The 13,182-nt window shown below is 39.2% G+C and overlaps 1 pseudogene; it reads left to right on the top strand.

The window, feature by feature from the left end:
- Nucleotides 1-258: 258 nt before the first annotated feature.
- LOC111529007 lies at nucleotides 259-428 on the top strand (annotated as a pseudogene).
- The last annotated feature ends 12,754 nt before the right edge of the window (nucleotides 429-13,182 follow it).

Below are 13,182 nucleotides of genomic sequence, written 5' to 3'. Positions count from 1 at the left end.
AATATGTCAAATAATAACAAAGACAATATAATTAAAAATATAAAAAGGAAAAGAAACACCAGGTGGATTTCCCCTTCCTGAAATGAACCACTATGAACAGTTGTGTGATTTTCTTCATTTCTAATCTTCTTCAAAACAAACGTATACACCCACACAATTACACATAAACATATAATGAACAGTGCATTTCTTCCCTTCAATTTCAGTCTAACATGTAAATATCAGTCATCATTTATCTATCTATTTATGTACCTTCACATCACTTCTCAAACTTTTGGCTAAGATCAAGTGTAGTATCTGTTCTTATCAGTTTTGTATCTATCTACCTACCTACCTATCATCAGATATAAAAGCAGAGAAGGTAATGGCTTATTTGGTGCCATTACAGGAACAACAGATGTCTTGGACTGTGTCTTTGATTAGGCCTAATATATTGACCGTGTTACTTCTTTATTTAGGTTAAGGCATTAAAAATTTATTCATAAAATAAATCAATTAATCTATTAATAAATAGAAATAATCTTTTTAGAAGACATCACTTTAATACATTATAAGTAACCCTGTCCTCAGCTAGAATGATCTTTTTATATTAGTCCGCTGGCACACAACCTTGCCAACATACTTCTGAGCATGTGACATAGACATTGGACACAAATATTATGGGACGAGAGCAACTTAGGGAGTGTGTGAGCTATAAAGCCTTAATTTTTTCTTTCACCTCACCTTCCTATTTCCCTAGAAAGACTTACCAATTCTTCCTTTTTGTCTCCCGGTATGTTTCTTTGATGGCACATCTGCCTTATTATATTTATTTGAGTGGCAGAAGTAAGTTTCCTACGTAAGAGGCAGATATAGGAAACACCGAATTTCTTAATTTTTAAAATCAATCTAGGTCAGGCGTGGTGGCTCATGCCTGTAATCCCAGCACTTTGGGAGGCTGAGGCGGGCGGATCACCAGGTCAGGAGATCGAGACCATGGTGAAATCCCGTCTCTACTAAAAACACAAAAAATTAGCCGGGCGTGGTGGCGGGCGCCTGTAGTCCCAGCTAGTCGGGAGGCTGAGGCAGGAGCATGGTGTGAACACGAGAGGCGGAGTTTGCAGTGAGCTGAGATCGCGCCACTGCCCTCCAGTCTGGGCGACAGAGCGAGACTCCGTCTCAAAAAAAAAAAAAAAAAAAAAAAAAAAAAAATCAATCTAGATCAACCCTGGCTTGAGAGAGTATGAAACTAAATCAGTCTCCTTTCTCCTTTCTGCTTCTCCTTCTCCCTGTGATAACAGAAGCACCTAGTGCTTATCTGAGAAAGGTGGAAGGACTTCTATCATGCCAGCCACTCATGGACGTGCTTGTTTCCTGAACCCTTTTGGGCTTCCTCAGGGCATATGGCGATTTCCAAACAGGCAACTCCGTTTTCTTAGTGTCTACTATGAACCTGTAACTCTTTCACCGGGGGGTTGTGGCCTCATCATTTCCCACCAAAGCTTTTCTCCTCTGGTGAGAAAGACATTGGGTATTATTCACAGAAACTCCCCAACCTTAAACCATTGTTCTTTCCCATGGTCTTCAGATATCTCTCCTCTTTTAAAACTCCAGCATCAGCTTTTCTCAATGGTTCCAGACTCCTAAAGAAAAATGCGAGTCAAAAGAGATGAGCAATTGCCCTGCAACTTCTGCTTTTGTCCCAGATACCAAGTTTTTGACAATTTTCCAAGACTATAAAAGTAGCGATATGAAAAAAAAATTATTTCCGCTTAATTTCCAGTTGAGATGTGAGAAAACAGCAAGACGTTAGTATCACAGTAGATAATCTAGCACATTTGTTTACATGTCTATGCCACTATATAGCACTGCCACCCCACTAGTTCTGGGTCCCTCAAAGGAACGTAGGGCTTAGCAAATAGCAATGTGTCCCTACAAATGTTCCTTGAATAAATAAATACATTCATTATTACTTACAGCTTAAAACCACAACAAAACACAGTTTGAAGTTTCCGTGTCTCTCAATGACCCACAATTTGAGGATGAAAGCCCTACATCTGGCCAAATGAGTTTTTCCCACTTTCTAGTGAGAGTGGAGAGTAAACCAAACCTTTGTACATCAATATTTTGGCTGTGTAGGTTCTGGGAAGAAGAATAATTTGAGAGCCTGAAACAGTATAGAATATCTGGGTAGCTGATTCTTTTCCTTGAGAAAGACCTTATAAGCAGGCATATTTTATATCAACTTTATCAAAGCTTCTCACATTGAAGAATTAGTTGATGTGAGCTATGGCTGAGACCGCAAGGCGAACTGAGACGTCGTGGTAGGCTGGTAGGAGGAAGCAGCAACATCTGGGGTGGGAGAAATTTTCAGTGCTTTGTGCCGACCCCTTGCATAGGGAAGGCAATGGGTAGTTAGCAATCAAATAGGTGTTGAAATGACTGAGAAAACTCAGGGAGGCTCTGGGCTTACCTGGGTTGGTTTCCTAGGCAAGCTGATTGGGGGTAGGGATTGGGCAGGACTTTCTAGTGGTAACAAGGATCTTCTGAGTTATTTTGAATGTTGCAGGAAGGTGATTTTACAGACAGAAAGGGCATTTATGAAGTAAATTTTAATTCCATATTCAAACTACTAATGTTATAAAGTTCAAAACCTAGATGTAAGAAGCCTTTAAGTCTGCATGTAATTTCTTAACTTCTTTAAGTAGATAATTAATTTGAGTGGTAGGTTCCCTTTCTGTTTTAGAATTTCAGTGGGAGCCTTAAAATGGGGGAATGATAGAGAAGTGCTGGAGTCATCTATATAGGAGTTAATAGAAAATATCAAATCTGGCCCTGGGACCCTCATCCCCACTGCTTCATCAGTTCATGTAAAAGAGGAAAATAAAGGCCGGGCACGGTGGCTCACGCCTGTAATCCCAGCACTTTAGGAGGCCAAGGCAGGTGGATCACGAGGTCAAGAGATTGAGACCATCCTGGCCAACATGGTGAAACCCTGTCTCTACTAAAAATACAAAAATTAGCTGGGCATGGTGGTACATGACTGTAGACCCAGCTACTCGTGAGACCGAGGCAGAAGAATCGCTTGAACCCAGGAGGCAGATGTTGCAGTGAGCTGAGATCACACCACTGCACTCCAGCCTAGTGACAGAGCAAGACTCCACCTCAAAAAAATAAAAAATAATAAAGAAATTTCTTACATAGGAAGGTTGTGGCCTTCAAGCCTTATCTTCCTCCTCTTCCTCCTTCTCTTCCTCCTTCTGCTGTTCCGCCTCTCCCTCCCCCTTTTTTTGTTGCCCAGACTGATTCTGATTGCAATATTTTACTCTTGATTCTGATTGCAATATTTTACTCTTAAAATAATCTTGTCTAAAGAGAAAACCAAACACCGCATGTTCTCACTCATAGGTGGGAACTGAACAATGAGCTCACCTGGACTCAGGAAGGGGAACATCACACACTGGGGCTATCATGGGGAGGGGGGAGGGATTGCATTGGGGAGTTATACCAGATATAAATGATGAATTGATGGGTGCTGACGAGTTGATGGGTGCAGCACACCAACATGGCACATGTATACATATGTAACCTGCACGTTATGCACATGTACCCTAGAACTTAAAGTATAATAATAAAAAAAAAAAAAAAATCTTGTCTAATTGAAGATTTTTTTTTGGAGAGATTGGTATAACAATGATTTTATGAGCTTTTCTTTGTCAGCAGATTTATGTTGCTTGTAAAGAGCCATATCAATTATTCCTTAGCTTACTGATGAAAATATGATTGCTGAAATAAGTCAACACCTCTGTGGGTGTAACCTGAACATAGTCGAAACATTGCTGGATTCTGACTGAATGAAAGCAAGCTGTGTGGTCTAATTCCTCTGCATATTGTATCAGTGTTGAAAATCACAAGTGCGGCCTGATATGACAACTTGTGACATAATATGATTGTACCTAATAGCACATACATTTTTAAAATCTGATAATAGTCACCTCAACAGGAAAAAGCTCAAAATATGTGTGTGTATGTATGTGTGTTAGATACATATGAGATAAAAATATGTGTGTGTATGTATGTGTATTAGATACATATTAGATAAAAATATGTGTGCGTGTATGTGTATTAGATAACTTATGCAAACCACAGCTATATGAATAATATATGGATAGTTTCAAATCAATAGGTTCTGCGGTCTTATGTAAAATTTGGGAGTAGGGAAAGAGAATGTTTTTCAAAGTCTATCGTGACCCTATGCAAGAGTCCTTTAAAGTAGGCCTGTTTGTAGGATGCTGAAGGTGTTTACACTCACGGGCTCTGGGTTGTCAAGAGGTTGGTGGAAATAAGGTTGAGGAATAAGGTTACTCATTGTTGATAGGTACATAGGAAGACTATTGACTTAAGGAAACAAGACCAGTTCCGCACTCTATAAAATGGCTAGGCTCGGTCTTTTTACATATTGCCAAGCAAAGCTTGGATTGCATTATTTTCTGGCTACAGCTGGACCATGCCACAGAATTCCTCTGTGATGGCAGCCAATCACGACTGGGAAGAGAGGGACTATTAGATACAAAAAAAGAACTGGAACTAGCACATAGAATTAGTGAGAGAGCAAGTGACATAGCAGATAGAGTTATAAAAGCGATAGAATTATGTGACTAGCTTGAATTCACTGTTTCCTATATCACTGTAAGAGGATTGGTGCCCTTTCCCAAGATAGAAGAGGGAAGTGAAAAGTTACTCAACTGGAGACGATAACTAGGATTTTGTACACTTGAAAGGCTTTTAAGATTTTCTTGAATACGTATTTATGACAGAAACTCTTTGTTTTGCTTAAAGTTTTGTAAGCTTTTGCAAACCTGAAGTCATTGTATTAATCAAGAATGTTCAAATGCAAAATATGGAACACATGGTTAGTCCCAGATTAAAAACCTAAAGGTACATATGCCACACATAAGAAGAAGGCTGGCGGTAACAGTCCAGAGTAGTAGGTTTAGCAGTGACCCGAGGGACCCACGCTCCTCTCATGTTTCTATGCCGCATTCTTAGTGTCTTGGCATTTATGCTTATGTACGCTGTTCTATGGGCACTGGAAGTTTCCACGTCTCTAGGCTTTGTGACTGCATTCCAGACAGAACAGGTTGCTTCAGCAGATTTCTGCTTATATCCCAGACCTATGTTATATGCCCACACCTAGCTGAAAAGGGAACTAAATAAACGTGTTCCCAGCTTTTAAGTCCTCGAGAACAGTCAGGAAAGGAGAAGGGTATTGAAAGTACAAGTTGCAGTCTGGCGCGGTGGCTCATACCTGTAATCCCAGCACTTTGGGAGACCGAGGCGGGTGGATCATGAGGTCAGGAGATGGAGACCATCTTGGGTAACAAGGTGAAACCCTGTCTCTACTAAAAAAAAAAAAAAATACAAAAATTAGCTGGGCATGGTGGTGGGCACCTGCAGTCCCAGCTACTCGGGAGGCTGAGGCAGGAGAATGGTGTGAACTCGGGAGGCGGAGCTTGCAGTGAACTGAGATTGTGCCATTGCACTCCAGACTGGGGACAGAGTGAGACTCTGTCTCAAAAAAAAAAAAAGAAAAAAGAAAAAAAGTGCAAGATGCATCACCCAACCTGTAGTGTTGGCCCATAGCCATTCCAAGGATAAATATTATATAAGCAATTATTAGATCACACAATATGCACTGAATTATTAATATTTCTCATCTCCTAAATATAGTAATATGAGAACTGGTGGTTTTAAATCTTTCTTGCTTTTAGCCTGATTTATCTTGGCTTCTGCCCAGTTTCCCCTATACCTGGGTCTGTGGCTTTGTAAAGAAATGGCAAGCTGAGTTATACTCAGGCATAGCAATTAAATTCTATTGTACATGCCAGCTCCAGCTCCAGTCACTGGAAAGGGCTGTCCAGGCTGCCCCGTAGAAATGAATTCTGAAGTTGCCTAGAGGCCTGGCAGGAAAGTGGGGCTTGATGTTTGCCACCAGAGAAAATGGAGAAAATGTTCTCCCGTGGGATGAACGTGTGTTCTCCCTTTTCATACAAAATTCCGTTACAATGTAGACACTTCCCTGAAAAGTGTACTAATTTTCCTCTTTCCTCATGTAATTCTTTTAGTACCAATATTTTTGAAGAAAGGGAAACATGCTTTTGCTTAGTAAACTGAGTTCAATTGGAAAGCCCTTACATTATAGAGAGAAAGGCCAGGTTGACAGTCAGCTACAGTTGTTTCTTTGAGTTTAAGAAATTTTACTGGGGATATCAGCATAAATTCTATCTTCTAATTGATGTTCAAAGAAGTGATGGTAGCCACATTGATTTTGTTGTAGTTTGTACTCTGATTCTTATCACCAATTATCAGTTGGAGCAAAGCTTTATGCCCAAATTAGCAACCTTAAATTTATCTACCCAAAGCTATTTTTGTTCAAAATTACTTGTTCATATAAATGAAGTCATATTCCTTGTATTAGTCTGCTTGACTGTCATAACAAGATACCACAGACTTTGTGGCTAAAATAACAGAGATTTATTTTCTCACAGTTCTGAAAGCTGGAAAGTCCAAGGTCAAGGTGCCAGCAAGATAGTTTTCATTCTGAGGCTGCTTCTCTTGGCTTGTAGGTAGCCGCCATCTTACTGGGTGCTCACATGACCTCTTCTTTGTGTGGGGGGGAAGAGAAAAAGCTCTCCATTGTCTCTTGTTATAAGTCTCTTCTTCCTATTGTATCAAGACCCCACTTTTATGACCTCATCTAACCTGAATTACCTCCTTATAGGATCTAGGTCCAAATACAGATTAGGACCTCAATATATAAATTTGGGGAAACACAAATCAGTTCATAGCATCTCTATAAAATAAAATTATAGGGAAGTTATAATTCTAAAACAGAATATATATATTTTTTCATTTTAGATTCAATAAAATATCTTTTAATCTTACCTGTGTCGTAAGTCATGATATCCTCTATCCACAGAATGTTCAAGGTCTTTAGAAAGATTTGTGAGGAAGCAATGAAAAGCAATCCAAATATGCTTATTTTATCAGAGCCTTATTTTCAGCTGGAATTATGTAGCTCAAGAGGTCACCAAGAATAATAAATACCAGTAGTCCAAAGGTTATTTTCTTCCACATAAACTTTAATCAGTTTTCTGATTTTTAATTCTTGTTTTAATTAGAAATCAGAGAATACTGAAAATCCCCTCTAATGAGCTTTTATTTTTTTTTTTTATTTTATGAGAGATGATTTAAGCAATAGGGCTTGCCAAGTGAATATCAGCTTTTGATCAAGGAAATTGTTCTGAGTTATTCAAGAGAGTATTTAAAACTGAGGACAGAAACAAGCCTCAAATGGGTAGGTTTATTGCTGTGATTTAGATAAAATAATTGGACTAGACATTTAGAAAAAAACAACAAAAAAGTGGTTTCCCTTCTGATTGTCTCTAGTCTCCTCAAATAAGTCCCAAAAGAAGAATGTCTGGTATAAAAACTGACCAGGAGTTTGGCCTGGAAGGCAGAATATCTGGGTTTGACTCTACCACCAATACTTGCCAGGTGTGTGACTTCGGACAGAAGATTTAACTCTTTTGAGCCTCAACTTCCTTATTCACAAAGTGGGACTATGAATTTCTGTCTGAAACATACGAGTATATATATATATATATATATATATATATATATTTAGAATTATGCCAGTCATATTACTGGTATGCAGTAAATTTGATGAATAAGTCCTTTGTGGGTAGATATGTATAAAACTCCTAGTTGTTTAACTCCAACACACTTTTAATTTTTGGTTAAATATATAGGCACTCAAAGAATATTTGCTGAGTGAATGAGAAAATCTATTATAAACAAGTGACTATCATTTCCTTTACTCCAGTATTCAGAGTTTGCCCCAATGGGTCTTCCAGCCTTGGTAGTTTATGGCATTTTGACACAGAATAGATTTGAAATCCACAATTTTTAGGACTGGCATGAAGGAGCAGCAAATAAAAATCTCATGTTAGTCAAGGCAAAGTTTGTGCAATTGAATAAACCATTAACACTCCGGAAGTGTGAGCAACAATTTTCTCTTTTTGGACTTCTTTTGTCAAAATTACAAAAGTAGTGCATATTTGTTGGAGTAAGGCTTAAACAAATCAAATCCTCTATAGAATTCTAAAACATGGAGGAAAGCCTGGCTTTCTTTCATTCTTATACTCCTTCTTATCCTACTTCCTAGGATTAAATGAAGATAAAAGTTTGATGCATATTTTTATCACAGCACTTTCTCTCCGTGTCTCTCTCTCACATATTCATATGAAGAAATTGACAGGTAGGGCTTTTCTTTTAATGAATTATATGGGACAGTTAGTAGATTTATAATTTATAAGGAAGGGAACACAGAGAGGGCTCCCAAAGAACAACTCTACATTGTGCAGTTCGCTATAGTGTGAAACCTGAGGGGTGTCTGGGACTCGGCCAAATGAATCAGCTTTTGCCCAGAATAGCTCTTCCTGGTTCACTGCAATTATATCACACAAATGACTACCTTTTCCACATCTATCCTGGCTGGCTTGATATTAATCAGTCTAGTTGAGGTTCGCTCCTTTCAACTAAACCCAAATCTGACATTAAATATTGAAACTGTTCAATACATCAATAGGACAAACAGAGAGGTTTGGGTACTTCCTGGATTGGGCATTTGGCATAGTTACTAAAACAGAGCTCATATATGGTTTCAGAAAGTGTAGCCTTGAATAGGATAAAATTCAGCTATGTTTCATTGTGTTAACACATTTTTCTCTTTTGAACAAGTAAATATCCTGCCTTTGGTCATCTGGGCCTCAGCACCTTTGCTGCTAAGCAGAATCTGGAAATGAAGGTCTGGGACACAGCTGTACATATACAACATTTCTCAAAAGATTGAAATTTATACATTCTTCATAATTATTGTTATGAACTGTAGCCATGTTCTAGAAGGTCTACCATTTTGAGATTTGAAATCTCCCCCAAGGTTGGTTATACATGGAACTGTCACAAAAGGTCTAAACTCATCACCATGGGCCCACATTTCTTATTTCCACCAAAATATCTGTAAGTTTCTGTAGAAGGTGAAAGCAGGGCACACCAGTTCCTGACACATCCATATGACCTTGTGGAGAAGTCCTGAGCCTCACTGGGCCATGCGCCTCCAGTTCCCCCCACCACAGGTCATCAGGACGACTCTGCTCAATAGACAGAAATCCAATAATTGTGTCTTAGTCTATTTGGGCTAATATAACAGAATACACAGGTTGAGGGGCTTACAAGCAACAAGTCTTTATTTGTCGTAGCTCTGTTGACTGGGAAGGTGTTGACTTTATTTGTCGAAGCTCTGTTGACTGACCAGGATCAAGGTGGCAGCAGACTCAGCGTCTGATGAGGGCCTGCTTCCTTGTTTGTAGACACCTATCTTTTCCCTGTGTCCTCATGTGGTAGAAGGGATAAAGGAGCTCTCTGAGGTCCCTTTCATAAAATCACTAATCCCATTCATGAGGGCTCCACCCTCATGACCTAACCACCTCTCAAAGACCCCACCTCCTATACTATCCCCTTGGGGGTTAGGATTTCAACCTAGGAATTTGGGGTCAGGAAGGAACAAACATTCAGTCCATAGCAGATTGCATGGTATCAAAGCACGTCAGTTTCTATACAAAGAAACTGAATGAGTGATGTGCTCTTAGGAAGCTAAGTTTTGGTAAAAGAGAAGTAGCAAAAATAAAAAGAAGGGATAGAATAGATTCCATATGAGTAGAAACAATTTAGTATCCAATTCTGGTAAGAACAGGGTTGATACTCAACCAATATGTATCGCAGCTAGTTTACATGTATTTAAATATTTCTCTACTGGTAGGGCGTTTTTCCATGGCTCTGCCTCTGGTGCTCACATCTGTCTGGGCATGAAGAGGTGCTGGGGCAAACACAGCACCTAGTTGATACCAGACAGAGAAGGGGAAGACACACTAAACACGTTGTCAAAGGTTTCAATGACTTTCTTCTTGAAAGGGGAAGCTATTTCAGCACCTGAGCTGAGAGGATAGGGGCAAGAGGACTCAGAGGAAGTGTAAGAGAAAATCCCAAAGACTGAGAGAAAGGGGGACAGGACAAATCACTCCTGTGCATATGAGGCTCACCTAAGTGTCAGGAGGCAGGGTGGTAATTAAGCTTTGTGGATTAAAATGCTTCTGAAACATCCAGCCCAAGCTTACTCTGAAATAACTCTATTCCTTTCTACATTAGTTGCAGACCTTGGCCACAGCCAAATCTGTTCTGAAACTTTGTAACCCATTAGCAATAATAGTTGAGTAGCTATAACAATTTTCAACCAGCACTTATATATTAGTAGTAGATATCAAGTCAAAAGCATCATTATCTGCTTCCTTGAAGGCAAAATGACATCAGAGACAAACTGCAGAGTACTTGTGGAGGTAACAGGCACAGTGCCTGGACCAGGCGGGCTGCCACACAAGTTGCATCATTTATGAGCATCTCAGAACTTTCTTTTCAGTCAAAGGTGTTGTTATTGTCTTCTCCCTTCTACTTACTTCCTATTTCTGATCACTTCTAAGCATCAAGGCACTCTGAAATACATTCTCTTATCCATTCAGATAACAAATATTCATTGACTTTCTATTAGATGTCAGCCATCGGAAAATGACAAGGAATAGGTAATGCTGAAAAGCTCACTCTAATTTGCAATTAGTGATGGAAAATACTGAGTAATGAGGATGGTTTGGTTATTAAGCAAACCTAGTATTTAGTACTGACTCCAGTGTTTAGTATTTCTGATGTTTACTAGTCCTCAGGCAAATTAACTTCTCTGAGTCTCAAATATTTCATTTGATCAGAGAAATTTTATGTGATAAACCTTGTTTGGTTACTATAAGAGCAAATAACGTGTACAAAGGGCTGGAAGAGAGACTGATTCATAGTCATGTCAACATAAATGTTTTTTTTTCTTCCTGTCTCCTAATCAATGTAAGGGTCTGCATGTGGACATGAAATGGCATAAGGGATGGACTCATCAAATGTAGTTAATAGTTTTGTTCACAGTGAAGTTCAAAGATATGAAATAATTTGTTTATTTCCTTTAAGATCTCAGTTACCCCGTCATTTGGACAAATTTCTGTGGAGGTGGGTGGGATGGGGGATGGGTTGGCAAACTTGAGAGTGAGGAAGCAAAGAAAAACCAATAGACTGGGCATTTTGCCAGAGAGAGAGGGAGAGAGTCTTCTAGACTTTGCCTTTCTTCCTTGATGTTACTTACTCATTGTAGCTTTACTGGAGTTCTCCGGTGGGCATTTATTATTGATATTAGGGCTGTTCTTTTTACTTTGCAGTTCCCAGTGACACAGAACAGCTGAAAATCTGATTGCAACATGCCGTTTTGAGTTCACTTAATGTTCCCTATCTCCTAGGCTCCATAAATAAAGAATCGGTGTTTGGAGAGTGATTTCAGAGTCTTGTCCATCTTCAGTGTCTTTATGGATGGAAAACCATAATTGCAGGGTTGGCAACATTCTGCAGTCTCCAGTCTGAAAGCCAAAAAGAGTCAAGAGATTCTCCCCAAATCTCAGGCCCGTCTTAGCTCTGGCTGGGTATTGGGCACAGATTTTAATCACTGCATGTGGTCGACCCTTGAATGCCATAACCTCTGGGCGGATGAAGACATCACTTTTGGGGGTGTAACAGCACATATCTGCCCACAGTCTTAGGTCTATTTTTTGGTGACTCATGTATTTGAGAAGCCCTGCTATGTCAGAATCATAATAATTATTCAAGGACATTTTGCGTTTACTAAGGTTTGAGTTCTCATCAACCAGGATTAGAAGAGACACGTCAACTTTCACTCCTTTGCGTTTTTGAATCCAATTAACGTAATGCTTTAGAAAGAGTTTTCACAATCAGTAAACGTCTGTATGTAATGGGGTTGACATTATTACTGACTTTTCAACAATATCCATATCAAAATCCTTCATCATCCTATGTTGCTCAAGTTCCTAGCACCGATTTCTTCTTTCTCTCCTCCATGTTTTTCGAGTTTCCATTGATTTGATGATTTTCTTAGCTTTTTGTTAGTTTCTTTCTCTAGTCTTTTTAACCCCTTCTAGAGAACACTCTAGAATTTATCCAAAAAATCCCTTTTGCTCTTCCTTAGTATAAACACCACTCTTACCTTCAGCTTCTACAATTACAACAGAATAGCTGAACATCACTACAGAATTTTTTTTTTTTTTTTTCCTGTAGATTTTCTCCTCTGGAGTCCTACTTTAGATCCATTGCTTAAGAAGTTTTGGATAAGTGATTTCCAGGATGATTGTAACATTTAGAGAGAGTTGGCAACAAGTGTGCCATGCTTTCGTTTCTTAATTTAACAATTATTTATGAAGACTTTACAATGTGTTATCGAGCCCTGAATATCTCTGAATCCAGCTTTTTCAGGGAAAGTGCCTACTACATGTTTGGTCCAAATTAGAGACCTCTGATGTGATCTCTCAGGTTGCCAGCTGAAGGCATGCATACAGGTTTTCTCTGCCGCCATGCTCTGTTGCTTGGCAACTGCTCTCATCAGGCAAATGCCAGGGCTTTATGTTCTGCCTTTTATACTTTTACCATCCACTGTGAAGCTGTACTTCATCATTATTGGGGTAGGGAATATATATATGTGCACATTTTTCCTGAAACTTGGTTACTAGGTTCCAAGGAATAAAAACCCATTTAAATAAATAAAGCAAAAATTGACAAATCAAAGGGCACCTCCTGAAGCTAGGCCTCAGAGAGCCCATAACCTGGAACTGGAGGGTTGGGGTCAGTCCCACCCCTCAGTGTTTCTCTACTGATCTTCTTGTCTCTCCTTCAGCTGCTATTCACATTGTCTTGGCTTTGGCAAATGTAGGGCCCAGATGTGATTGTCTTAAACCCTACCCAGCTACTCAGTTTTACCATTTTAAGTTTTCAATAGAGACTGATTAGTTTTCCTTTTTTCCAAATATAACTTCCAGAAAGAGAAGTTTGCTTTGTTTGTATGTCCATACTGAATTCCATTAGCGGAAACCAGGAGGTATTGGGCTCATAGAATCTCTTCCTTTCTCTCTCTCTCTTTCTTTCTTTCTTTCTTTCTTTCTTTCTTTCTTTCTTTCTTTCTTTCTTTCTTTCTTTCTTTCTTTCTTTCTTTCT

Source organism: Piliocolobus tephrosceles, chromosome 11 (genome assembly GCF_002776525.5).
Source record: "Piliocolobus tephrosceles isolate RC106 chromosome 11, ASM277652v3, whole genome shotgun sequence".
Classification (NCBI taxonomy): Eukaryota; Metazoa; Chordata; class Mammalia; order Primates; family Cercopithecidae; genus Piliocolobus; species Piliocolobus tephrosceles.
The sequence above is the reverse complement of the archived record's forward strand: the minus strand, read 5'-3'. Positions and strand labels throughout refer to the sequence as shown.